The 23,513-nt window shown below is 41.9% G+C and overlaps 1 protein-coding gene across 2 annotated transcripts in view; it reads left to right on the forward strand.

Annotated features, from left to right (window-relative positions):
• The first annotated feature begins 27 nt into the window (after nucleotides 1–27).
• LOC115863861 (tyrosine-protein kinase JAK2) overlaps nucleotides 28–23,513 on the forward strand; it is a 377,772-nt gene continuing 354,286 nt past the window's right edge. Inside the window, exons 1-2 of one of the 2 annotated variants that reach the window (XM_060300897.2) lie at nucleotides 28–364; nucleotides 13,214–13,319. The gene's annotated coding sequence lies outside the window, so the exon portion shown is untranslated. The remainder of the gene's footprint in view (nucleotides 365–13,213; nucleotides 13,320–23,513) is intronic. The other variant, XM_060300898.2, reaches the window with a different exon arrangement.

Genomic DNA, 23,513 nt, shown 5'->3' on the forward strand with positions numbered 1-23,513 from the left:
CCGCCAGCTCCCCCCGCATCCCCTTTGCTTTCCTCCGCCTCTGGGGGCCCTCCTCCGTGACCTCTGAATGCCCCCCACTTCCCTCAGATCCACACCTCGCACCTGTCAGTGCCCCGCCCCGTCCTGCCCAGTCCCAGGGGATCGACAGCGCCCGCCCAGGGCCTCTCCCAACCCCAGCGCCGTACTCCGCTTGGCTCCCACTTGCTGCCCCCTCGCCACCACCCGTGCCCCTCGGCTCCCTGGGTCGTCAGAGGTCCCCCTCTCCTCCTCCCAAGCCCGCAGTTCCCTCCCCTCCCTTCCCCTCTCCTCCTCTGCTGCTGAGCGACTTTTCCTGCTCCCTCGCATTCTCACGCAGGCCGTTAAGGTACGTTTGTCTAGGTAGAGTCCCAGTGGGTGGCAATGAACCAAAAGGGCCTTCCTCCTCATTTCACAGAAGAGGAATCCCGGTTGAAAATGAGTGAGGTGCTGTAAGTCACAGGTCTGTTGAGGGGTGTCTCTTACTTCCCAGGATCACACTTTCGGATTCAAAAGGAACTGTTGCTTTTACGCAGCCGAGCCTAAAAGTACTGGCTCCTCCTCAGGCTCCACTGTTTGCATTGATGCCATAAATATTTATTCAGTAAAATTCCTGCTCCTTGGATTTGAAAGTCTAGTGGTGGAAGCAGGTCATAACAAGGAAACAGATAAATGAGCAAGGTAATTTGAGATAGTACTATGAACAAAATAAAATACAATGTGTATATATATGGAATTTAAGAAAAAAAAATGTCATGAAGAACCTAGGGGTAAGACAGGAATAAAGACACAGACCTACTGGAGAACGGACTTGAGGATATGGGGAGGGGGAAGGGTGAGCTGTGACAGGGCGAGAGAGAGGCATGGACATATATACACTACCAAACGTAAGGTAGATAGCTAGTGGGAAGCAGCCGCATGGCACAGGGATATTGGCTCGGTGCTTTGTGACCGCCTGGAGGGGTGGGATAGGGAGGGTGGGAGGGAGGGAGACGCAAGAGGGAAGAGATATGGGAACATATGTATATGTATAACTGATTCACTTTGTTATAAAGCAGAAACTAACACACCATTGTAAAGCAATTATACCCCAATAAAGTTGTTTTTTTTTTTTTTTTTTGCGGTATGCGGGCCTCTCACTGTTGTGGCCTCTCCCGTTGCGGAGCACAGGCTCCGGACGCGCAGGCCCAGCGGCCATGGCTCACAGGCGCAGCCGCTCCGCGGCACGTGGGATCTTCCCGGACAGGGGCACGAACCCGTGTCCCCTGCATCGGCAGGCGGACTCTCAACCACTGTGCCACCAGGGAAACCCTAAAGATATTTTTTTTTAAAAAATACAATGTGTAGAGGGAGGGTGTCTTAGATTGGGTGGTCAGTAAAGCTTTGAAGAAATGGCATTTGCTCTTAGCACTGAATGGGAAGGTGGAGGGAGAGGGACAAAGTCAAGGGGAAAAGGCCCTAACGTGGAATGTTTGTCATGTTCCAGGAATAGAGACACAAAACAAAAATTTCCTACCTATTTCCTCTGTAAAATGGGCATGGAAGATTAGTATGGAGTCGTTAAAATAATGTGTGTAATGCCAGCTACAGGGTAAGTGTTCAATATTACATTAAAGTCATCCACTATTATTATCGTTTCTTTGTGGAAGGACACTATGCTAAGGCAGAGAGAAGGCTCTGTGAAAATAAACACAGTTCCATCCTCCTCAGAAGTTGTCGAATAAGTGGCCCCAAACTGCTTTCAATTTAAAAGATAGAAATTATTTCAGAGTGAGGTGGTAAGGGAAATCTTGCTCCCCAGTGAATCTGAGCTGGGTGAGTGGATGGGGGGATTTAATAGGTAGACAGTGCTGTACTTGGAAAGAAATTAAGTAGCTCATACGTATTTATTACTAAGAAAGAAAGAATGAAAATAAATGAATTAAGCATTCAACTCATATAGTTAGAAAAAAGACATCAGAATAACCCAAGGAAAGCAGAGGAAGGGATTAAGTAAAGAAAAAGAACATAAATGAAAGGATCAGAGAACTTAAGAAACAGAACTAACAAAAGAATGAAAAGGTCTGGACAAGTACAAGTTACAAAACACTAGAGAACTAGGTACATAGAGAGTCCTTCTGATCTCCAAAGCTGGGAACATTTGAGGGTTTAGCTGCAAAAGAAACCTGAAAGAAAATCCTGGGGATATTTGGCTTAGAAAGAAAACCAACAAAATAGCTGAGGAATCATCCCATCACTGGGGAGGAAAAGCTGAGTGTTGTGGTCACATCACCAGGCCCCACAAAATGCCAACTAACTGCAACTTTGCTAAAGTTTGTGGATTATGAATGAGGAATGAATAAGTAACTGCCAAACTGAGAAATCTCCTGGCAGCTGGGCTTGGCACAGTCATTTGGCCATGCACACACATTTGTATGGGCTGGTTCTTCACCCTTGAACTTGCCCCAGTGGTAAAGACACTGAGCTCAAATAATACATTAATACAACAGAAAGTGTGAGTCAAAAAGAGCTTTAAAATGCTTGTATGTTGGGGCTTGCCCTCTAGAACTCCTGAAGAGGCCAGATCCAAAGAAGTCTGAGAGAAGACCATGTGGAGAGAGGGCCAGCGATCTGAGTCGGTCCAGCCATTCCAGCTGAGCTGCCAGTTGTAGCCACAGGACTCTCTAATCCACCACCAGGGGTAGGTGGATTAGAGAGTAGAGAAAGAATTTCTCCTTGAGCTACTAGAAAAATAGAACTGTCATTACCTGAGATTGGAAAAACTGTAGGAGAAACAGGTTTGGGGAGAATATCAGTGTTGTTTGGGGTAAGTTAAGTTGGAGATGCCTTTGGGACATCCACAGGAATTGATAAGGAAACAGTTAGATGTACAAATTTTGACTACATAGTAGAGGTCCAGGCTGGAGATGTAAAATCTGGGAGTTGTTGATATATTTAAATTCATGAGCTAGTACAAAGTCACTTAGGGAGTGAGTTTAGACGAGAGGAGAAGAGGTCTGAAATCTGAGTTCTGGGGTTCGCCAAAATTTTGGGATGAGGAGGAAACACTGAAGGAGTCTGAGAGGAGAGGCAAGTTAATTAGGAAGAAAACAGGTGAGTGCAGTATCTTGGAAGTCGATGGACTGTATTTCAAGAAGGAGGGAGTGATTAAATGAGTCAGATTCTGCTGATAGGACTGAGAACTGACTGAAATTATTTCTAAGCGTAAAAAAAAAAAAGATTATTTTTCATTTACAATGCGTAGATGAAAATATCAGAGAATAGTTTTGCCAAGAATCCCATAGCTATTCAACAACTGAATTAGTAATTTCAAAAAATGTTAGGTGAAATATAGAAAATGCTTTCTCTGAGAGGGAATTCTGGGAGTAGAATTCAAACTGTCCAGAACAAGGATATTAGAGAAAAAAGAAAGAGAAGATCTAGACAAAAGTAGGGGAAGAGAAAAGAAGAGGCACAAAGAAATGAAAATAAAGGGCTCTATTTAACAGCCCTTGAAAGAGCCATATGAAAAGATGTTAAATCATACTTATGACAAAGGAAATGCAAATTAAAACTATAGAGAGATACTATTTCTCAACTATTAGATTGGCAAAAATCTAAGTTTGACAATGTAATGTGTTGACAAGGTAGTGAGGAAACAGGCATTCACATCTTGCTAGTGGGAATACAAAAATGGTACAATCCATGGAGAGAGAAATTTGGCAATATCTAGCAAAATTTCATATACGTGCACTTGTCAATCCAGAAATTCCATTTCTAAGAATCTAACCTAAAGATACACTAGCAAAAATACAAAAAGATATATACATAGGGTTGTTCAATGAACACTATTTGTAATAGCAAAAGAGTGGAAACAATCCCAAAGTCCATCAGAATGGTCAAATAAATGAGGATCCACTCATATATTGGAATACTACGCAGCTGTAAAAGCAAATGAGAAATATCTCTGTAGAGTGCTATGGCATGATTGCCAGTGAAGAAAAGGCAAGGAGGCAAAGCTGAAGGTTATATACTACCACTTAACCAGAGGGGGGAGGAAGATATGAATATATCTTTATGTTTTAGAAAAATAGAAAAAAAATTTAAAAATAAAATAAAACATTAAAATTTTTATTTTATTTAAACAAACAAAAACTGATTACCTCTAGGGGAAGGAAGAAGTGGGGCAGAAGGAATGGGGCAGATGGAGATCAGACTTCTCTGATTGTACTTTGGTTTATACGCGTGACTTTGTTAAGTATGTAGCAAGACTTAATTTTTTTTAATGTTTCCAAAAGCAAGCCTTAAAAGTTAAAGGCAAAATGAAACAAATGAACATGGCTGTGTAATGACTTGGTTCTGTCTATTTTTATAAATTGCTACTGCTCTTTGAATACCTTGCAGAAATCTAAGTTGCTTCCTTTGTTACTGAGGTAACGCATGTTCTGAAGTTTTTTCTTGGAATTTTCCATACCATCTCACATAGCTCACTTTGTCGTTCCTGCCAGACGACAAATACTGTAACTTGGCCATAGAACATACTTCCTCACTGTTTTGTCCTAGCCTGAGGCATTGCTTGTCCTTTAGGACAAAACTACTCCTATCAGAGCACTGACTTCCCTCCAGAGAGGAGACACTGTGTTATTCCCCTAATCATGCCTCGTCGGTTCTGAAGTTGTGGTCCATCCAGGGCATTTCTGTCCCGGGACCCAGGGATAGGGTAATCATATGCCCCTGAGGGTAGTCCTCCTCCTTGAAATTCAAGAGTTTTCTGGGTCACAGGATTTGGAGCTGCACACAGCTAAATTTGACTCTCACAAGCTGAGGGACCTTGAGCAAAATAATTAACCTCTCTTAGCTTCAGTTGCCTCATTTATGAAATAGGGGGAGGGTGATATTAATCCTATGGGGTCGTTGTGAAATTTAAATAGGGTCGTGTACGTAAAATGCCAGGCATATGCTAGGTGCTGCTTCTCTTCTCCTTGCTCTGCTTCCCTCCTCTTCTTTCCCACCTTCTTTTCATTCAATCTTCCCTCCACCTTTTTCTTCATTAAACAAAATAAATTAGACTAGGAAACTTTTAAGGTTCTTCTCAAACTCTGAGGTCCTTAGAAGTATGGATGAAGTGCAGTGCATTCAGATGGAGGCTTGGCCACTAGAATTAGAAATTCAAAGATAAATGTAGTAGAAATGTGGGTGTAGAGGTCAATGGTGATTTTAAGTGAAGAGGCTTTTAGGGGTTAAAAGCACAGAGGAATGGGTTTCTTGGTGGAAATACTTTAGTCCCAATAATATTATAATTGTGCAGATTTGTCCAAGGGAAGAGAGGAAGTAGGGAAATAAGGGAAGGACAGAAGGAAAGAGAAAAATTGGAAAGAAAGGAGGAGGTTAACATTTAAAAGTCAGATAACAACAAGTGTGGGTGAAAATATGGAGAAATCTGAGTTTTCATGCACTGCTGTTGGAAATGTAAAATGATTCAGTCACTTTGGAAAACAGCCTGATAATTCTCAAACAATTAAACATAGAGTTATCATATAACCCAATTTCACTCCTAGGTACACATTCAAGAAAATGGAAAACATATGTGCACCACACAAAAACTTGTACATGAATGTTCATAGCAGCATTGTTCATAATAGCCAAAAGGTGGAAACATTTCACATGTTCATCAATGGATGAATGGATAAATGAAATGTAACATATTCATACAATGAAACTTTTTATTTGGCCATAAAAAGGAATAAAGTACTGATACATGCTATAACATGGATGAATCTTGAAAACACTATGCTAAGTGAAAGAAGCCATATATTATATAGTTCCATTTATATGTAAGTCCAGAGTAGGGAAATCTATAGAGACAGAAAGTAGATTAGTAGTGTTTGGGGCTGGGGAATATGGGGAACAAGGAAGATAGGGTGGTAATAACTAAAAGGTACAGAGTTTCTTTTTGAGGTATGAAAATGTTCTAAAATGGAGTGTAGTGATGATTGCACACCTTTGTGAATATATTAAAAACCACTGAAGTGTACACTTTAAATGAGTGAATTGTATGATGTGTGAAATATACCTCAATAGCCATTAAAAAAATCAATCAATATAATTCACCATATTATCAAATTAAAAAGAAAAACCATATGATTATCTCAATAGAGGCAAAAAATCATTTTATAAAGTTCAACACCCATTTATGATTAAAAACTCAGAAAACTAGGAATAGATGGGAACCATCTCAATCTGATAAAGGGCATTTATAAAAAACATAAGCTAACATCACAGTTAATGGTGAATGTATTCTCCCAAATGTGGGGAACAAGTCCAAGATATCTGCTGTCATCGTGTCTCTTTAACAGTGTTCTGGAGCTCCTAGACAGTGCACTAAAGCAAGGAAGATTGAAGAAGAAGAAACAAAACTGTCTTATTCACAAATGAGCATGTATATAAAAAGTCATAAGGAATCTACAAAAAAAGCTACTAGAACTAATGTGTTCTGGATTCAAAGTCAAATACAAAGCAACATTGGTATCTCTACACACTAGAAACAGACAATTGCAAATAAAAAGTTTTTAAGATGCCATTTGTAATAACATCAAAAAATATTTGGGGGTAAATCTAAGAAATTGAATACAAGAACTGAATATTGAAAACTACTCATTTCAGAGAAAAATTATAGAAGATCTAAATAAATGGAAAGACATACTATGTATATGCATCAAAACACTCAGTTTGGGGCTTCCCTGGTGGCGCAGTGGTTGAGAGTCTGCCTGCCGATGCAGGGGACACGGGTTCGTTCCCTGGTCCGGGAAGATCCCACATGCCGTGGAGTGGCTAGGCCCGTGAGCCATGGCCGGTGAGCCTGCGCGTCCGGAGCCTGTGCTCCGCTACGGGAGAGGCCACAACAGTGAGAGGCCCGCGTACCGCAAAAAAAAACCCAATAAAAACAAAAAAAACACTCAGTTTGGTTACAATCTCAGTTCTCTCCAAATCATCTATAGATACAACATAGTCTCAATCACAATCTCAAAAGTTTTGTTTTTTAAATGAAAATTAACAAGCTGATTTTAAAATTTGTAGAAATAAAAGGAACCTAGATTCGCCAATACAATTTTGAGAAAGAACAAAAATGGAGAACTTTACCTGATTTCAAGACTTACTATAAAAAAAAAAAAGACTTACTATAAGGCTGCAGTATTTAAGACAGTGTGGTGTTGATGTAAAGATAGGTATATGGATCAATGGAACAGAATAGAGTCCAGAAATAGACTCATACATAGGGTCAATTCATTTTTGACAAAGGAGAAAAAGATAGTCTTTTTTTTTTTTTTTTTTTTTTTTTTGCGGTACGCGGTACTGCTGTGGCCTCTCCCGTTGCGAGCACAGGCTCCGGACGCGCAGGCTCAGCGGCCATGGCCCTCGGGCCCAGCCGCTCCGCGGCACGTGGGATCCTCCCAGACCAGGGCACGAACCCGTGTTCCCTGCATCGGCAGGTGGACTCTCAACCGCTGCGCCACCAGGGAAGACCCAAGATAGTCTTTTTAACAGTGTTGCTGGAATAATAGGATATCCACGTGGAAAAACATAAACTCAATTCTTACCTCATGCCATATGCCATAATTAACTCAGAATGGATCACAGACCTCCATGTAAAAGTTTAAAATGATAAAACTTCTACAAGAAACCTAAGAGAAAATCTTTGTGACTTTTGTTTAGGCAAAGATTTCTTAGATAGGACACAAAAAGAATGAACCATAAAAGAAAAACATTATAAACTGGAGTTTAACCAAAATTAAAAATTTATGCTCTTTGAAAAACAATGTTTAGAGAATGTAAAGGAAAAACATACACTAGGAGAAAATCTTTGCAAAATATATATCTAATAAAAGGCTTGTATCTAAGATATGTAAAGACCTCTTACAACTCAATAATAACAAAACACACAACCTGATAACAAAATGGGCAAAAAATTTGAACAAATACTTCATCAAAGAAGCTATATGATTGAAAAACAGGCATATGAAAAGATGCTTAATATCACTAGTCATCAGGAAAATGTAAAATAAAACCATAATGAGATACCAGTGTATACCACCAGAACAGCTAAAATTTTAAAAACCAGGTCACACCAAATATTGAAGAGGATTTGGGATAACTACAACTCTCATACATTGCTGATGTGAATACAAAATGGTACAACCACTCTGGAAAAGTTTGGCAGTTTCTTGTAAAGTTAAATGCACACCTACCAAAAAACCCAAGCAGTCTCTCTCCTAGGCATTTACTCAAGAGAAATGTAAACATACTTCCAGCATTAATCTGCCGGGGTGCCGTAACAAAATACGATAGACTGAGTGGCTTAAATATTTATTTTCTTACAGCTCTGAAGGCTGGAATTCCAAGATCTAGGTGTCATTAGGATTGGTGTCTGGTGAGAGCTCTCTTCCTGGGCTGCAGATGGCCACTTTCTCACTGCATCATCACATGGCCTCTTTTCTGTGTGTGCATGCCATCATGACAGATGTGACATGTTGATTTTTTTTACTTTTCTGTTTCATTTGAAAAAAATTTTAATGAGCATATATAATTTTTACCCCCCAAAAATCACCTTAAAAAAAACCCCCAACAAATCCCATCTAATATATCACCTTAAAAAAAAAAAAAAAAAAAAAAAAGACAGGGCTTCCCTGGTGGCACAGTGGTTAAGAATCCTCCTGCCAATGCAGGGGACATGGGTTCGAGCCCTGATCCAGGAAGATCCCACATGCCATGAAGCAACTAAGCCCATGAGCCACAACCACTGAGCCTGTGCTCTACAGCCTGTGAACCACAACTACTGAAGCCCGCGCGGCTACAGCCCATGCTCAGCAACAAGAGAAGCCACTGCAATGAGAAGCCTACACACTGCAACCAAGAGTAGCCCCCACTTGCCGCAGCTAGAGAAACAGAGAAAGCCTGCACACAGCAACAAAGACCCAACGCAGCCAAAAATAAATAAATAAATTTATTTAAAAAAAAAGACAGTGGATTTTCTTCAGCTTTTTAAAACTTTACTGAAGTATAATTGATGACATCACTCTTTTGTTATTCATGAATTAATTTTAATCCAATTAGCATTTACTGATGTTCTAGGAATGTAGCAGCAGTGAACGCAGCAAAACGTCTATACTCAAGTTTTCTTTCCCGTATATGGAAGGGAAAGAGGATAGTAATGAGTACTGTGAAAAAAATAAAGAAGAAGAATAATAATAAAGCAAAGGAAAATTTAAATCTGCAGGCAATTCTTTTAAATATCACTATCTCTTCAGTGAGCATTTGCAATATCTGCCTCATCAAATACTCTCTACAACAGAATGAAGTGACAAAGAATGAAGTGCAAAGTAGAAGAGCTGGGTCCTAGTCCTGCCTCAGTCACTCATTAGCTCTGTAAACTTCGGCAAGTACTTGACCTTTCTGCGCCTCACTCTCAACAGTAAAATGGAGATCACGCCTGTCCCAGAGTGGTGGTGAGGCTCTTACTTAGGATCTTAGTGATGTGGGCACGTTTTATCATTATGTAAACAAAGACTCTGTCTCCAAATTATCTCTTTAGGCAAAGCTTGTGATTTGAAATTGTAAGTCTCTTTCTCTTTATTCGCTACCACCCCCATTTTCGACTCAAGGTTTTAAAGGTTGCTATTAAAAACAAACGTCTTTTAAGATAGCACATTAAGATACTATCACCTAAAATATATTTATTATAAAACAGGTTTATTAAAAAATAACTTTTTAAAAGTCAGTTATTCAAGTTAGTCTAAGCAGCAGAACTGTGATGCCTCAGGGCACAGTGAGATTGGGGTTTGGATATGGTGGCGGAGAATTCTAAGCTGCTCTGAAGATCCTGTGCCCAGACTAAGCCAAATTGAGGGATGGGAGAATGGTGACAAAGAAACCAGGAGGAAAGTTGTAAAGCAACTGATGATGGAAACCTGAGATAGGGGAAACCTGTAATGCCTGAGGCTCCAAATCCCCACTCTGCATGAAGGCTGCCCCTCAGTCATGTGTTGCAGTTCCTGAGACACGCAGAAGGAGGCGCCATTCCTGAATTATTCCTCCTGCTCCAACCCCCCAGTAATCAAGTTCCTAGTGATAGGACTTATCACTTCTATTTCATTTTACAGTTTTGTGAGCACTTTCTCATTTGGTCCTTATAACTAGGTGATAATTAGAGGCTGGTTCTATTATCCCCATTTTACAGATGGAAAACTGAGAGTCAGCCATTTTAAGTGAATATTCAATGTCAGACAGGCAGAGCTAGTCTTTCAACTCCTGATCCAGTGCCCTTCCCACTCTGCTGTCTAGAGTAAAGGAGGATTGACAAATATAGCTGAGAAATGGAGTTTTATTTTTTTCATTCTTTTTTTAAAAATTAATTTATTTCATTTATTTTTTTATTTTTGGCTGTGTCGGGTCTTCGTTGCTCTGTGCGGGCTTTCTATAGTCGTGGCGAGCAGGGGCTACTCTTCGTTGTGGTGTGCGGGCTTCTCATTGTGGTGGCTTCTCTTGTTGTGGAGCACAGGCTCTAGGCACACAGGCTTCAGTAGTTGTGGCTCGCGGGCTCTAGAGCGCAGGCTCAGTAGTTGTGGCGCATGGGCTTAGTTGCTGCATGGCATGTGGGCAAATGGATTGTCAAATACAAGAGCTCCTGACAAAGGGAAAGAAGACCCACTCTAGTAGCCAACCTATGCAGAGAATGGCTTTGGGAATAGTGCTGTTCTTAGGAGAGTTGGAGGTCAAGTTGAGCTCACCCCCAGGTTTCAAACATACAGTTAAATTTAGCTTTGTTGGGTTATTCTGTGGTCAGGGCCATGAGTTGAGCTTGGTCAAGGGGAAGGAAGGGTATAAGCAGAAGTGGGTTGGGCACCTGCCACTTTTCCGGCTCAGTGCCTCTCTTCTGTGGACATGAAAACACCCAAAGTAACCCCTCGGTGGCTACCACTTGGGAAGCCTCTAAAATGATTACTCTTGACAAAGGCTGAAAAGGCCTGGTATATTGTCAGAGATCTAGGATGCCTAGGCAGCCTCTGCTTGCGAGGAACCTAGTGTAGAGACACAAAAGTCTCTGAAACAGTGTAAAAGTTTGGCCAGAGAATGTTTTCCCACATCAGTGTATTAGTTTGCAATTGTTACCATAATGCTCTGTAACAACAACACTCATATCTTAGTGACACACAACCAGAAACATTTGTTTTCTTGCTCACAAGTCTACAGGTTGGCTTGGCCCCCTCTGGGTTGAGGCTGCTCCCTGGTCTTCATCATTCCAGGCCCAGTGGCTAACAAGGTCATGGTTGGTGAATGACATAAGCACAAAAGAGCAAGCCAAACCTCACAAGCACCTTTAAAGCCTCTGCTTGTGTCACAGTGTCACTAATACTGCACTGGCCAGAGCAAGTCCTGGATGCCAAACAGGGGGATGTACTCTAGCCTAGTGCAAAGTCCTTTAGCAAAGGACGTGGATGTAAAATTCTAAAACATGGAGAGAATGAAGCATTGGGAGCAATGACCCAATGTTACCACAATTAGTAATCTGGCAATAAACATTATTATGAATAATATATAAAAAGTAATAAAACGATAGCTAACATCTACTGAGTCTTATTAAGTGTTGGGCACTTTTGTTAAGTACCTTGCATGTATTAACTCATTTAATCCTCACAACAACCCTATGAGGTAGATACTAATACGATCTGTATTTTACAGACGAAACAACCAAGGCATAGTGGGGTTAAGGAAGAATTAAGATCACACAGTAAACGGCGGAGGAGGGCAATGACAATTATATTAGAAAGGGACACTGTCCATTTCCTCTCTCCCTTTTGTGTCTCTCCTACTCTTCCCTGCCCCTCCCCAACCCTGTCCCTCCTTTTGTGTGTCTTGTCTTGGGAAATGACATCTGGTCACCCAGACCAGAACCCTTGGACCCCTCTCACCTGCTGCCTGCCCCGTGTGTCAGCCATTAGGTTCTACTGTCTGTACCTTCTTAACTCCTCCCGATCTGCTCCCTCCTCTTCATCCTCTGCCATTGCTTCCACTCACAGTCCTGCCACTTCTTTCCCAAGGGACGCCCTGCTTTTAGTCCTGCACCCTGAGTTTGCTGCCAGAGGGATTTTTGCAAAATGCAGATCTGGCTAGGTCATTGTCCTGCTTAAAAAGTTTCTGTAGGGCTTCCCTGGTGGCGCAGTGGTTGAGAGTCTGCCTGCCGATGCAGGGGACATGGGTTCGTGCCCCGGTCCGGGAAGGTCCAACATGCCGTGGAGCGGCTGGGCCCGTGAGCCACGGCCGCTGAGCCTGCGTGTCCGGAGCCTATGCTCCGCAACGGGAGAGGCCATGACAGTGAGAGGCCCGCGTACCGCAAAAAAAAAAAAAAAAAAAAGTTTCTGTATTCCCTGGAGCTTTTAGGATAAAGTTAGCCTAGTATTCCAGGCCTTTCATTTTCTGACACTCTGCCACACTTCAAACCAGCTTCCCACACTACCTGCAGTCCCACGAAGTTTCATGACCTTTTGCCTTTGCATATGCTGCACCCTCTGCCTGGATCCTCTGCTCCCCTTCTTCACCTCATCAACTCCTGTGTATCTAGAGTCTTACCTTTTGGGAAGCCTTCTCCAGTCTCATCCCTGTGCTGATGAGACATCTTTTCTCTGTGCCTCCAGTAGACCCTGCCATAGTATGTGGCATTTACCAGGCTACAATTCAATATTAGATTCCACTGTCTGCTTCTCCATCATTATATATATAATTCGTGGACCCCCTGCTTCAGAATCACCTGGGAAGTTTGTTGAAAATTCAGGTTCCTGGGACCTATCTTGGTCCCACCAACTCAAAATCTTCACAGGGTAGAGCCCAGGAGTCTGCATTTAGAAATTTCCTGAGAAGATTCTGACTTGTGCCAGGATCCTGACCACACTAGACGAAACAGCGGCCATGCTTTCTTGTACTTCCAGCATCTAGCATAGTGCCTGGCACAAAGTAGGCACACAATGAATGTGCTGCGAATGAATGAGTGAAATGGGCAGCACTGGTCAAGGCAACACAAATAAAAAGCGAATATTCGGCTACTGCGATTCCAGATACCAGCAGATGGCGCTGTGACGACATACATGCTTTTACGCCGGGGAAATTTTGTTTTACAGGAATTCAAGACTAAACTGCTGAGTAATTTAATTTATTTTTTCCTACCCAGTTTGTCTACCATTGTCCCACTTGCATGAATAAATTGCTTTCTGAAGGCATGAAGACTTAGACAAGAAAAACAAGTGGAAAGAGGCTGGTCACAGAAAGCTGAGCAGGTAATGAAAGAGAAGGGAAGGATATTCTAATTACCCCTATTCCATCCTCCTGATGGAAAGCTGCTCCCAGCGAGCGCTAAGTGTTGTGAAATTACCCAAAGCATTCAAAAGAATAAGCCATTTCAGTAAGAGGGTGGAGCCATCCTGTAATTCTGTTAGTCATCCACGTTTCCTTTACAGACTGTCAAATGCCTATGTGACTAACCTTTCAAAGTCGTTTCCCTTGCAATGCAACGTCTGAAAGCCTGAGTCTTCCTCCTGGGCTGAATACTTGATTCTCCCGAGGTGTTGGAAGTGAGCCTCACAGTCTAGAAGCCAGGGGCCCCATAGCCCACTCTTGCTCTCCTTTCCAGCCTCCCCTCTCGACCCCCAGGGGCATCCACGTGCACAGAAGTGATAGGGCTGGTGTGGGGCCCTGGGAAGACTATCAGGCAGGGCCAGAGCTAGAGGCTGAGCTGTTTTCCTCCCAGCACGGAGCTTTCCACCGGAAGCCCTCGGCAGGGAGGGGGGCGGGGTAGGGGCTTCTGCCCGAGGCCCTCCGCGGGGAGGATGGCTGGGGAGGGGCTTCCCAGCGCTCTGCAAAGCTGGGGGGAGCAGTAGACACAGTGATAGACGCAAAGACAGAGAAGCAAAACCCCTGCCCTCAGCGCAGTCTCAGTCTTATTGGGAAGGCACAATTTAAAGGCATCACAGTAGTTTCGACACGGTGGGAAGAACTTTCAGGTTCTGAGTGACCCAGCATAAACTAGATGGAAGTGCTTAAAAGGAATGAGAGAAGATACAGTTTCCCTTTCTCTTTCTTTTTACTCCTTGAACTGTCAAGCTCAAAACTCATTAGGTGGGGAGCTAAGCAAGTTGGGACTTCCTGGCCGGCTCCTGGTCACAGCAGCAGGTGGGAGCATCCTCCCAGGTCTCCCACGTGGGTTTGGTTGTCCTCATGATGAGGGGTAGGCCCACAGCCACCTTTGGATGGGGCCAGTGGCTGGGAGGTTGGAGACCACCAAGAAGGAGAGTGTCAGGTGGCAGATGTTCTTGTCTTTGTCCAGTGTCCCCTCCCCCAAACCGGGAGGAAGGGCATGTCTGGGCCCAAGGGAGCTGTCCCCTGGAAGCAGGAGAGCCACGTCTGCCCCAGCTGTGGGCAGCACCGATGGTCTCTGGCCAGAGTGAGCCCTGGGTGTCAGGGAACATGTTTTACAGATTCTGGGCAGCCTGAGTGGTAAATGCAACAGCACTACCAGTAACCTTTCTCTCCAGGAAGTCCAGGGCCTTGCCCTGGTGGCTGAGTTGAGAGTAAGCAGCTGGGGGCAGGTTCCAGGGGCCACACAACACAACAAGTGATGCATCAAGGGAGGCAGATCTGGCTCATGTTGTCCAGGGAGGGCTGCCTGGAGGAGGGCAGGAGGCCAGCCAGCCGGAGGCCCCATCCACACTGGCCAGCGATGCCAGGACTCAGCCTCAGGACGGCCGTGGACCCGTGAGGGGCTGACGTTGGCGCTCTCTGCTCATAGCAGGGAGAGCACATCCTCCAGATCAGAGAGAGGAAGCTAACCGTCCTCCTGATCAACAGGGAATTGTGGAGAGCAATGCTTCCTCCTGGAAGGGATCCTACCCTTGGAAGGTTGGGAGGGAGGAGCTCCCCTTCTGTTGCGCAGCAGTCTAGAGAGGGTGGCCCTGCTGCATGTGGGAGCTTTTGGAGAAATCTTCCCTTAAGCCAGGGGAGGGTTAGGAGCAGGTGCTGCAGGGGAAGCACCTTCCTGCCCTGGAGGCTGTAGAAGAGAAGCTCACCACTCTGTCAAAGCTGCCCTGGGCTGGGTCCCCAGCTGGGATAAGGATCAGCCACTGGCTGCCCAGAGGATTGGGTTCTGTCTGGGAGAGCTGGGTTTAAGGGATGGGGTCACAGGAGCCTGTTGCCCGGTGGCTGTTACTATTGTGATCCTAGGGCTGGTTCCTCCATCTTCTTAGATGGTTGAGTCGCTGCAACATGGAACTCCTTATTTTAATCCCCCAATCCACTCTTCTTTCATATTCCTCATCTCAGAACTGGTACTCCCATCTGCCAAATTGTTTAAACCAGAGAGCTAGACATGATCTTTGATTCAGACCTTCCCTTTCATATCAAATCTGTTAGCAAGTCCTATCATTTCTACTTCTTAATCTCTACTATGACCACTTCCCTCTCTCTCCACTGCCACCACAATAATCCAAACAATTGTCATCTGCTGCCCAGACCATGGGAGAAGCCTCTTTGTTGGTCTCCCCACTTCCTCTTTCAGCAACCCCCTGCCCCCAATCAGTAGACCCTCCCTGTGATTCTTGGGCACCCTGGTCATTTCCTTCAGAGCATCCGTCACAAGTTGCATGCTTATCTTGTCATGCAGTTTATTGTCTGTCTCCCCCACTAGATGCAGCACCAGGGGGCAGGGAATCTTGTCTGTTAAATGCATCCTTGTATCCTTTCTGCCTAGCACAATGCCTGGCACAGAGTGAATAGTTTTAAAATGAATGACATTAGGTCAAATAGTTTAGATTTTAGTCAATAAACAATGAGGAACTATCACACAGTTCAGAAAAAGGACCGATAAAACATAAGGACGTGTTGGGGGAATAATGGAGGCAGCTGGATGGACATTAACTTGAATCCTCTTACTAACATTTTCCCGTTGATGAGGCCTAGTGTGGTGTCAAGATAGAGTTCTAGACAATTTAAAGGAGAGTTCTTTTTTCCCCCAGTTTTATTGAGAAATAATTGACACACATCACTGTACAAGTTTAAGGTGTACAGCATGATAGTTTTATTTACATATGTTGTGAAATTATAACTAAAGTAGGTTTGGCTAACACCCATCTTCTAATAAAGATACAATTTAAAAAAGAAGAAAAGAATAAAGGAAATCTTTTTCTTCTTGCGATGAGATAAAGGGAGAATTTCTATCTTTGTGAATATGTAGGGAAGAAAAGAGAAAGGCATTGATGCTGTAAGTCTGGTGAACCAGAAAAATAACATTACTTCATCTCTTAAAAAGAAAAAGGATGGGACTTCCCTGGTGGCACAGTGGTTAAGAATCTGCCTGCCAATGCAGGGGACAAGGGTTCAAACTCTAATCTGGGAAGATCCCACACGCTGAGGAGCAACTAAGCCCGTGCACCACAACTACTGAGCCTGCACTCTAGAGCCCGCGAGCCACAACTACTGAGCCCACGTGCCACAACTACTGAAGCCTGTGCACCTAGAGCCCATGCTCCGCAAAAAGAGAAGCTATCGCAATGAGAAGCCCGTGCACAGCAACGAAGAGTAGCCCCTGTTCACCGCAACTAGAGAAAGCCCACGTGCAGCAATGAAGACCCAACGCAGCCAAAAATTAATTAATTTTTTTAAAAAAAAAGGAAAAAAAAAGAAGTTTTTTTCCATGACTGGAAAAAAACCTCAGATTTTACTGGAAGAGTTCAGTTTTTAGATATGTTGAGTTTGAAATGACTATAAGTATTTCTTATGGGCCATTGAAAACAGCCAAACTGGGAAACTTCTTTGACAGTTTAGTCAGCCATGAAGTAGTCATCGGGTTTATTAATTAAGGAATTACAATAAATTATTTAATTCTAGCAGAAAGGAGAGAGTTAAAACTTGAAAATTATGAATCCTGTGTTTAAGGACACAAATAATTTTGTGCCATAATTTTGTTACATAAAACATGACCATTAATAGGTATGCTGTTGTCTCTTGACTGTGGAATGATTTTATTGTATGAGTACCTGTCGCATACGATTTAATCTCTACTTATGTATATTTTTTCATGTTTTCCCGTTTTTTTGATAATGTATAGTATTTTATAAATCAGGAAAAAAGTAGGAAACATTTTTTTAACTAAAAAATAAAGACTCACTGTATCTACTTCTGAATGAATATCTTTGGGGTGAGCACTTGCCTTTACACACCAAACATACGTAAATACAGAAGTTACTAAATGTACCCAGAACTCACTGGAGATCTCCCTCCAAGAAGTACGCACATATTGATGTTTCTTGGAATTCCCTACAGCTGGTTTCCATTCTCCGGTTTCCCTTCTCTGGTTTTAGACAGCTTTGGTCCCCAAAATCAATGGGCTGGAATTATGCAATAAGCCCATTGTTCCAGTACTTCTGCCTGAAGGCAAAATTCAGGGATTTGTCCTTTTTTTATTATTCTAGTCCCAGACCTAACTACTAGCTCTTCTACTCTGTGTGGTTTTGATCTCCTAGAGGATTGTCGCAGCAAAAGTGCCTTTTATGGGTTTTACTATGGGAGGGCTTCCAATCCTGCAGCTACCAGCTTGGGAAGGTGGCAGTGGGGAGGAGCGGGCAGGGGAAGTGAGTAGAGACTAGTGCATGTCAAATTCAGAGTCCTCCTGATTATTAGACTGAAGAATGGTCCAGAGGTGAGGGACTGGGAAAGAGAATGGTCTGGAAATAATGACATTGAGGAACAGTGCAAATGAGCTATTAATTGCTGCAGTGTTGCAATAACAAAACCCTGGAAACTGTTGTGGATTGTTTAATAAAATGGCCCATCCACACAAAGGAAGTTGTAAAGAGAAATGAGAAATAACCCTATGTATTGCTGTGGAGTGATTTCTAACATATATTTGTCAGTTGAAAACCGACATGAAGAAAATTCCGTGTGATACGGTACTGCTTATCTAAGAAAGCTGAAGGGAGAGGGAATAAAATTATATTTTACAAAATAAGGATTAACTAAAAACTTTAAAAAAATCAGTCTTTTATAGGGGGGAGGAAAGGGACAGGGTAGAAAGGATGGAGATAGTAGCTACATTTTTATATATATGCAATGTTTTGTAAATTTTATATAATTGTGAAACAAAGTTAAAAAATTTTTTTAAATTCCTAAAAATTGGAAGCAAAATGAAACAAATAAGCCTAAATCTATATTGAGTAGATAGCACAACTACACAGAACAGAACTATTCAAGACTTTTAAAACACAGTAAATTCACTATACATCCCTCCTGGAGTATACTCTGGGGACAAAAAAATATTGTAAACTCTTTTCTGTAACTGTATTGTTGGTGTTAGTATTGTTGTTCTGAGACTAGTTTAGTGTTTTGTGGGATAAAGCAAATGAGTAATTATGTTGGGGTCCTTGGGAACCAAGTTTTTTTTTGCAGTGGGAGCAAAGAGATACAAATGTAAGAACAATGAAGTTAACTTAAATACCTTGAATCCTGAATTTGAATGGGAAGTGCCACTATGAATTCACAGTATATTTTATCTTAAAAAAGAAAATGTGTTTCTCTGCTTTGCCTACTGAAAAAGCCTAGAAACAAGGACAAAGTAGCAAAGAGTGCCCAGATTATGGCCTCTGATTCCCACTAAAAGAAGTCAGAGTTTCTTGGGGAAATGGTTGATTCCAGATTAGAGACAGAAAATATACAAGTTGAGGCTGGAACATCATCTCATCCAAGAAAGCAAGGAAGTTATCAGGATACACTTGAATAATGCAAAAATCCTCAGCAACCAAGTTCAAGAGTCACATCTTGGAGAGAGGGGATAATTTGAACATTATTAAGAATATTAACTGCAATGGATTGAAACACATCAAATATGTTTAACTTAATGAGCTCACACACCCCCAAATCCCCAGTGGACTCCTTTGAAGAGCTCATTATTTTGAAAATTGGTAGATAAATGAAAAGGAACAAACACACATCTTACCTTTCCTCTATGAACTGCACCTCAGGTAACCAAATAGTGGATGAGAGTAAGTTTCTCTTTATGGAAATATTTGAGATAATAAATGAAAAATAAATAATTGAATTTGAATATTAGCATTTTGCAACCTCTAATGAATTAATGGAAGTAGGCAGTGCTCATCAATGGCTGCCAGCAGGCAAAAAGAAGAGACATCTAGACGTTACACGCCTTATGACAGAAGTGCACATCCTACCTGTAAAGTATGCCTCCTGTTTCGTAGCCCCCTCCAAATTTGAACTTGAATCTTCTGAGTCGTCCAATATCAGTTACTCCTAGGAGATATTTAGCAACATCTGGAGGTTGTTTTTGGTTGTCACAATTGGGAGAGGGAGTGCTATTGGTGTCCAGTGGTTAGAGGCCAGGATTGCTGCTAAACATTCTACACCACATAAGACAGCCACCCACAATGAAGAAATATTTGGCCCAAAATGTCAATAGTGAGAAAACTGAGCCTGAGGAAACCCACTTGAGATCAAAAAATCAATTTATATATAATTATATATACTGTGAACAGAGGAACATGTCAACTGACATCTTAGGGATGCAATCGACAAAATCCAGACTGTGGGAAACTCTACATGAAAGACAATCAAAATAGTTCCTTCAGCAAAGAAATTGCAAGGAAGAGGGGAGAGAGAGAGAGAGAGAGAGAGAAATGAGGAGCCATTAAATTAAGAGACCTATGAAACCAAGCAATTAATACTGATTCAAACAAACTAAACAAATTTTAAAACCTTTGAATAGTGACTGGATATTTGACAATATTAAGAAATTATCCTTTTAGGTGTTGTAAAGGTATTTGTTTATGGTTTTTTTAAGTAGATTTATTTATTTATTTTATTTTTGCCTGTGTTGGGTCTTTGTTGCTGTGTGCAGGCTTTCTCTAGTTGTGGCGAACGGGGGCTACTCTTTGTTGCAATGTGTGGGCTTCTCATTGCAATGGCTTCTCTTGTTGCGGAGCATGGGCTCTACGCACGCGGGCTTCCATAGTTGTGGTTCACGGGCTCTAGAGCACAGGTTCAGTAGTTGTGGCACACGGGCTTAGTTGCTCCATGGCATGTGGGATCTTCCCGGACCAGGGCCCAAACCCATGTCCCCTGCTTTGGCAGGCAGATTCTTAACCACTGTGCCACCAGGGAAGCTCTGGTTATGTTTAAAAGGGGGTATTTATCTTTCAGAGATACGGATCTTTTAGAAATATTTACAGATGAAACGTTATGTTGTCTGGAATTTCCTTAGAAATAATTTAAGATGGATATGGATGGATAGATGTGGGTCTAGATGAAATAAGATTGGTTGTGAATTAATAATTGTTGAATTAGGTAGATAAGTACATGAGGGTTCTTTCTCTGGTATGTTAAAATTGTACACATTAAAACGTTAAAAGATTTTAATCATGTATTTTATAAAATGATGGTTATAATAGATGGTAGTTTTTTTTTAATGTCCTTTACTTTAAAATAAAAGGGTGGCATCTTTTTTTGTCAGTGTATTAGCTACCTATTACTGCATAACAAATTATTCCAAAACTTTGCAGGTTCAAACTTTATTATCTCTTATGGTTTCTGAGTGTTAGGAATCTGAGAGCCGTGTAGCTGGGTGATTCTGGGTCAGTATCTGTTACAAGGCAGTAGTCAAGATATTGGCTGGGGCTGCAGTCATCTGAAGGGTTGACTGAGCCTGGATGTTCCTCTTTCAGGATGGTTCACTCACATGGTTGTTGACTGGAGGCCTCAGTTCCTTGTCACATGGTCTGTCTACAGGGTTGCTGGAGTGACCTAATGGCATGGCAACTAGCTTCACTCACAGCGGGCAATCCAAGAGAAAGAACAGGCAGAAGGCTGCAGTGCCTTTTACGACCTAGTCTTAGAAGTCAAACTGTCACTTCTACCATATTTTACTCATTAGAAGTGAGTCAGTGAGTCACTGAGTCCAATCACACTAAAAGGAAGGTTAATTAGGATCTACCTATTGAAGGGAGTATCAGAGAATTTGTGGACATTTTAAAACCACCACAATTGGTCTCCTTTTTCCTTTTAATTTTACAGGTCTGTAACATCCTAAAGTGATAAAACTATAGTCTCAGAAACTCTCCTAATATAAAAAAGACTACAGAGATGGTTTTCAATATATTGAAGGACGGTACCTACCTTTTACTCACGAGGTTAAGGTGCCTTCTTACTTATGATCAGAAGAGTCAATCTAAATGGAACCCTAGTAGTAGATAATAGTAAATTAGTTTTAAAGGTGAAATTATATGTTGAAACAATTTGAAAGGAACATATAAGGATGAAGATTTTCAGTTAAGAAAGTACTGAAGGGTAGGATAAATTCTGAAGGGTAAACTCATTTGCAATATCACTAAAAATGCTCAGTGGAATTACAGGAGAGCAAATATACAGGATTGTTACAAGTAATGAATGAAGCCAGCTCTTAGCTTCTCATCTCTCAGATATCCCCAGGCTCGTCATTATCAGAAACGTTCACAGTAGGCTGGATATAATCCTATAGTTTCCTTTATTGAAAACCCTGTCTTGTGCAAAATGTGTGATATAAGCTAAACAAGGGCACTACTTCCTCTGTACCGCTCAGACATTCGTATTGGTCATATAGCTACTCTCAGATGCCTTGTATTTTCCTTTTTGCATGTCTTTCTTCATCATATCAGAGAATCTCAAAGAGTAGTTCCTGAACCCCGTGCAGCATGAGCACCTGGGAATTTTTAAAGACGTATTTCTAGAGCCAATCCCACACCTAACAAATCAGAAAATCTTAGATTGTGGCCCAGGAGTATGAATTTTTAATAAGAGCCCCAGGTGAATTTTTTGTACAATAAAGTCAAGAATCAATAGATTAGGCTGTGAATATCCTGGAAACAGGGTCTGAGTCTTTCTCATCTCTACATTCTTAGACCTTTATCTTGTATCCTTTTACATTTCTTGGCATGGCCAACCTTGGCACTCTAGTAGGTGTTAGATAAATTTTTATGGAATTGAATTGAGTTGGGAAAATATCCACATATTGTGAAGTTTTAACTCCACAAAGTCATGAAGAGATTCTAGGTAATGAGACTCCTGGGCTTTGCGTGGGTTTGGTGAAGTTGTCATGTATTGTTTTTGCCTATCTATCATCTGTTACCTCTTGTGATAACAGAACTTTAATTTTCCTTAGGGGAGCCACTCCTCTCTCTTGCTCCATTCTTGTAGTTTGAGAGACACTGATACTACTTTTTGTACAAAGGAGATGAGAATGTGACTCAGATTTGGCCAATCAGAGCACCATACTCCTCCAGACAACCGTGGTCAGTTCAGAAATGAGTATGTGATCCAAGCAGGGCCAGTGAATGCTCTACTCCACATTTGCTGATGCTGCTGGGAAAGAGGTGGCTTATTCATAGTGGGTTTGCCAAACTGGTAGAACATGAGTCTGGATTTTCTAATGACCATGTTTGTCTCCATCTAATGCACTTTCTGTCTCTATAGATTTGCCTGTTTTGGACACTTAATTTAAATGGAATTATACAAAATGTGTGTGTGTGTATGTGTATAGCTTCTTTCACTTGGTATAATGTTTTCAAGGTTCATCCATGATGTAGCATGTATTAGTGTTTCATTCCTTTTTATGGCTGAATAATATTCCACTATGGATATACTCTATTTTGTTTATTCATTCATCAGTTAATGGACATTTGGATACCCTTTAACTTTTAATGAATCAATACACTCCTTTTTATGGTTAAGCACTTTTTTTTTTTTTGCGGTACACGGGCCTCTCACTGTTGTGGCCTCTCCCGTTGCGGAGCACAGGCTCCGGACGTGCAGGCTCAGCGGCCATGGCTCACGGGCCCAGCCGCTCCGCGGCATGTGGGATCTTCCCAGACCGGGGCACGAACCCATGTCCCCTGCATCGGCAGAGGGACTCTCAACCACTGCGCCACCAGGGAAGCCCGTTAAGCATTTTTAAGACAGTGAAAGATGTCTTATAGATGGTTCTGAATCAAATATTGGAACATGTGATTTGTTGAGTGATGAGTGTTATTTGATGGAGATAGTGAATAAAATATAGGAACTTAAGACAGTCCTAGAAAATCAGGAATGTATCATTTATGTAACAATGCCACATTTGTGTATTAGGCGTCAATTAACATTTGAAGTTTCATAGTTATAAATCCTAATATTTAATAATTATGATATGATGGCTTCAAGATTGGCAACTTGTGGGACTTCTCTGGCAGTCCAGTGGTTAAGACTCCGTGCTTCTGCTGCAGGGGGCATGGGTTTGATCCCTAGTTGGGGAACTAAGATCCCACATGCCATGTGATGTGGCCAGAAAACAAAAACAAAAACACACAAAAAAAGGATTGGCAGCTGGTGCCTTAAAAATTCTGCTGTGATTGTTTATCACCTGCCGATCATCCACTTCTCTTTCACTCTCACAGTCAATGAAGAGA

Source organism: Globicephala melas, chromosome 6, assembly GCF_963455315.2.
Source record: "Globicephala melas chromosome 6, mGloMel1.2, whole genome shotgun sequence".
Classification (NCBI taxonomy): Eukaryota; Metazoa; Chordata; class Mammalia; order Artiodactyla; family Delphinidae; genus Globicephala; species Globicephala melas.